General features: G+C 34.6%; 1 pseudogene across 1 annotated transcript; it reads left to right on the forward strand.

Moving 5' to 3' along the window:
• The first annotated feature begins 358 nt into the window (after positions 1–358).
• On the forward strand, positions 359–5,022 carry LOC143549754 (ammonium transporter 3 member 1-like; annotated as a pseudogene). The gene is made up of 4 exons (XR_013138191.1): positions 359–824; positions 1,325–1,612; positions 3,849–4,425; positions 4,826–5,022. The product of XR_013138191.1 is annotated as an ammonium transporter 3 member 1-like (transcript).
• The last annotated feature ends 416 nt before the right edge of the window (positions 5,023–5,438 follow it).

Consider the following 5,438-nt stretch of genomic DNA (forward strand, 5'->3'; position numbering starts at 1 on the left):
AAGTTACAACAACCAATATGTATAACCAAAAACAGATTTTTTAACTAATCAACTAAACCTATTCTATCTTTAGAAAACCTACTAGAATAGTAAATACCATAAATACTAATGATTAACAATATAATCAAAGAAGAATCATCTTTGTAATACCATAAAAATATATGAAAAATTAACAACATCACTAAAAATAGAATCACTTTTATTTCAATAGAATACCATAAAAACAAATAATTAACTATAAATGCAAATATCTTATTCTTAATATGTAAATATTTATTTCAACTACAGCTATGTTTGGTTTAATTCTTTAGCGTTCAACGTTAGAAAAATAAATTTTAAAATAAATAATTAAAAAAATACCATGAAATGAAAAAGTAAACGTAGTCACATGATATTAATAATATACTCTGAATCTTCCTATATGAATCTCCTCCATACACACGAGAAGTCTACTCTTCATTTTCACCACCCGCTCCGATCATGGCTGCCTCCATCTTACCCTCCGTTTACCAGCCGTCGGCCGCATCACCCGACTGGCTAAACAAAGGCGATAACGCATGGCAGATGATCTCCGCCACCCTCGTCGGCCTTCAAAGTGTTCCGGGGCTTGTCATCCTCTATGGAAGCATTGTGAAGAAGAAATGGGCGGTTAACTCAGCTTTCATGGCGTTATACGCCTTCTCAGGGTAACGTGGGCTTACAAGATGTCGTTTGGGGAGAAGCTTCTCCCCTTTTGGGGCCGAGCTGGCCCCGCGCTTGGTCAGAAGTTTCTGATCAAGCAAGCAGCCCTGCCGGCATCAACCCACAACTACCATAACGGCACGGTACGTGTTTTTTTAGTCATGATTATTTATTTTTGTCACTTTCATAATTAGTCATCGATCAAGTTCATTGACAAATCTTAATTAGTTTTAAATGTCTGAATTCTTGACACGACACGATAATATATGATTTATAGAATTATATATCTAGTTCAAGTTTCTATCATGTTCAGTCCACTAATATCCATAAACACGACTCATTTAACACACTTAAAATGTTTCTTATGATTCTTAGTATATATCTTGTCGTTATTTCGACAGTTTAATTTCTTATTTATATTCATTTAAAATATATGATGCATAAATTTTAACAAGTGATTTTTATACCAACAAAGTGATTTTTATGAATTTTAAGTTTCTTTTATTAATAATTCTCTTATAATTAAGAAAAGGTATACAACTTTATGGAATCTAAATGAAGATGTATATGAGAGGAATATGGCAAGTTAAAAAAATATATAGTATCTCATTACTTATACTAAAATTTATGTTAATTAATGTAGCCTGAGACCGCGATGATAACGCCTTTCTATCCCATGGCGTCAATGGTGTGGTTTCAATGTGTGTTTGCAGCAATAGCGGTGATTTTGTTGGCGGGATCGTTGCTAGTGAGGATGAACATCAAGGCTTGGATGGCTTTTGTGCCATTGTGGTTGACATTCTCGTACACGGTTGGTGCATTCAGCTTGTGGGGTGGTGGTTTTTTGTTTCATTGGGGTGTCATGGATTATTCTGGTGGTTATGTTATTCATTTATCATCTGGAGTTGCTGGTTTCACAGCTGCTTATTGGGTTAGTACAACTTTAACTATAACTATATTTTTATTTAATTATTTTCTAAAGTTTTTTTATGTGATGATATTATTTAAAGACTACATGATGTGTTAATTTGTAAATTAAATAATAGTCTCAATATAATGCATGTGAAAAGTTATAATCAAGTAAAATCTTGTTTTGTATAAGTTAAGGTATGAATATAAAAAAATATTAGATGTAATAGATCAATATGATATTTTTAGATGAAAAAGAAAAATGAAGAGATGTATCGTTGACCTTGACTTTATATGTTGGGATATCCTAGTTGCCAGGGATCTTTCATGGGTCATGCCTTTTTTTTCTTTCTATTTTTTTTATGACCAACTAATCTTTAAATGGATTATTGATTAAATTCATCATATTATAATACACTCGTCTTTTAATTTAGACAAAACGTCATCTAAGGTCAACGTCCGTAAACACTCGCTTGAAGGTACGACAGTGCAATGAGTTAAAAACTCATTCAGTTCAATGATCCAACTAGTGAACGTAGAAATCGAACCTGAGTCACATGAAACCTCAATTTAATTATCCAACTAGTGAACGTCATCTGCTCGGCATTACCTGGTCCCGTAGAAACAAATGAGTGGGGGGGGAGAAGGGGAGCAGAAATTGAATCTGAGTCACATGAAACATCAAATCTCTCTTTTATCATTTCACCACCAGCTTATTGGCCAATATTGGCTTTCATGGCCAATGTCTACCGGTACTACCTGTATTTAGAGTTGTTAGTTTCCTTTTTTTGGTTAATTAATTTCAATTTTTCAATTTTCGTGATATCTTTTATAGCAACTTTATATATATATATATATATATATATATATATATATATATATATATATATAGGGGAGGGATATTTTGAGAATCATGTTGAGTTTTAAGAACTTAAGAACTCAATTCTATGTCACACATTTAATTAAATGGATTGGAATATGTGGTTGAGATTAAATCTGACAAAAAAGTCAAAGTATGAGAGGGAATAAATATGTAAGTGGTTACACTAACTTTTACGTCCATTACACATGTGTAAAAAGTTGACTCGGTGCGTAAAAAATTCTGTAATTTTTTTACGTGTATGTAACTTACATATATTACGCATGTGTAAAAAAAATTCGAAAAAAAAAATCGTTACACTGAGTTCTTTCGAGTTCTTAAAACTCAAAGGGGTTCTTAATTGAAATCTCCTATATATATATATATATATATATATATATATATATATATATATAGGCTAAGTATAAAATAAAAACCCACTTGAGTTGTGAAAACTTTAGAAACTCATTCTCAACCACATGTTTTTAATTAATATTTAAATCTTGTGGTCCACAATTAAAGTGAATAAAAAATGTAAATATAAATATAATTTTTTCTCTCTCCTGAAAACATATATAAAAATTAGTAAAAAAATGTTAAAAAATAGCAAAACATTTTTTTTTATGTTTCGATGTTTTGTATTAAATGTTACAACATATATTACATGTAACACAAAAAAATGATGTTACATAGGGTTATCGCAGGTTTTCACAATTCAAATGGGTTTTCATTTTAACCTTACCCTATATATATATATATATATATATATCATTTATTATAAATGAAGTTATAAAATATGATTTAACTTATAGTATTGACGAAGTTGGTACCCGGTTCTAATTATTAGCATTTGATTATGACATCTTCCAAACCATTTTCATGCTGATTTCAAAACATCAATAACTTAACAAAATATTAAACAAAGTTTGTTGTCATATTCTTTCATTATCCCATGTTTGTTGGCATGATTATGACAATATGACATTGCAATGCTGATTAATTAAATAGATAAATACATAATTGGTAAATATATGTATTGGCTTGTTTAATTTGGAACTTTGTCTTATATATCAAGTGATCATAACTTCTATTTTAATTTCTTATTTAATTTCTTACCGGTTTTGCTTTCCGTATACATGATAAATTGAGATCCTTCTACACATATGACACGATAAAAATGATATTTATGATTGGTCATTTGGTTTAAGCTATTATTTTCTAACATAAAACATAAAAGAGTTAACTTCAAATCTATATTATTTTTCTCTAGTTCAGAATCAATTATGTATCTTGGGTCGTTATACAACATACATAAATATACACGGTTCTTACTGTCCTTGATATATAATAAAATACTAAAAGGCTAAAAGCTATAATATAATGCAATATATGTTTGTAGGTTGGGCCAAGATTAACAGTCGACCGAGAAAGGTTCCCACCAAACAATGTACTAATGACACTAGCCGGAGCAGGGCTGTTATGGATGGGCTGGGCCGGTTTCAACGGCGGAGATCCTTACAGCGCCAACATCGACTCCTCCATGGCCGTCCTCAACACCAACATGTGCGCCGCCACCAGCCTCCTTGTCTGGACCTGGCTTGATGTCATTTTCTTCGGCAAACCCTCCGTCATAGGCGCCGTTCAAGGCATGATCACCGGCCTCGTTTGCATCACTCCCGGGGCCGGTCTAGTTCAAGGATGGGCGGCGATTATAATGGGAGTTCTCTCGGGTAGTGTCCCGTGGTTTACCATGATGGTGGTCCATAAAAAATGGTCTTTGTTGCAAAAGGTTGATGATACGTTGGGCGTTGTTCACACGCATGCAGTGGCCGGGTTACTTGGCGGTGTTCTCACCGGCGTGTTTGCCGAGCCAGTGCTTTGCTCGTTGTTTTTGCCCGTGACAAACTCGCGGGGCGGTGTTTATGGTGGGTCAGGTGGCGTACAAGTACTGAAAATAACCATTTTGACCATCAAACGTGACAAAATAAATATAAACAATTAAAATTTTCAACAAAAATGTACTGATTATACAAAGACACGTGATCAAAAAATAATGTTCTACGCCACGTTAGTTTAGCGCAAAACCATGTTAATCTTGCGCTAAATAAATTTGTTCTTTAAATAAAAAAATTGCATTAGGTTAGCTTAGAATTAGGATATATATTGTGTCAATTAATATAACACAAAAAATTAATTTATACTTAATTATTTAAAATACTAAAAAAGCCATGTAAGAAAAAAAATTGCCAAGTGGACACAAGAATATGCAAACCTCATTTGGCCATTTGGGCCGATGGCTATAGTTTGGTAAAGAAAAAAAATAAAAAATATATATATTTAAAGTCAATGGTTGACTTTGTAGCTTTATTAGTCTAGGTTTGGTCGGTGGTGGGTTTATTATCGGATGGAACATAGTGGCGACATCGATCATATGTGTCTTGATTCGTGTGGTGATTCCTTTAAGGATGCCAGATGAGCAGTTGTTGATAGGTGATGATGCGGTCCATGGCGAGGAGGCGTATGCGTTGTGGGGGGATGGGGAGAAATATGATGGAACGAAGCACGGTGAAGAGGTAGGTCCCAGCAGAGCCTAGTTGGACCCGCAAGACTCACCTTGAAGAGGGACGTCTGCGCAAGGACCAACTGGTTCCGCAGGATCAACCATGCTCAGAGAAGACCTTACGCGCAGTACGCCAGCTGTTCCCGCAGGAAAAGCCTCCCAATGGTGAAGTACCCCGCCTGTTCCCGCAGTTGCGGATACAAGCCATCAGGGAAGGCTACCCGCACTAATAGCAAGGCTACACGCACAAGGCACTAAATAATTCAGTAATGTCACCTGAAGGAATGAGCAAGGCGGGAATACTCCCGCCCAAATGAGCCAGTCCGTACGCTTCTGGAAGATCTTTTGTACTATACCTGCCAAGGTATGGACAAAATAGACAAGATCTGACCAAAGCAGCTCATGAACCAATCATAGGGTGACAGCTCA

The sequence above is a fragment of the Bidens hawaiensis genome, unplaced genomic scaffold (genome assembly GCF_021521415.1).
Source record: "Bidens hawaiensis isolate Kalapana, Puna unplaced genomic scaffold, B.hawaiensis_p1.1 tig00015774_1, whole genome shotgun sequence".
Classification (NCBI taxonomy): Eukaryota; Viridiplantae; Streptophyta; class Magnoliopsida; order Asterales; family Asteraceae; genus Bidens; species Bidens hawaiensis.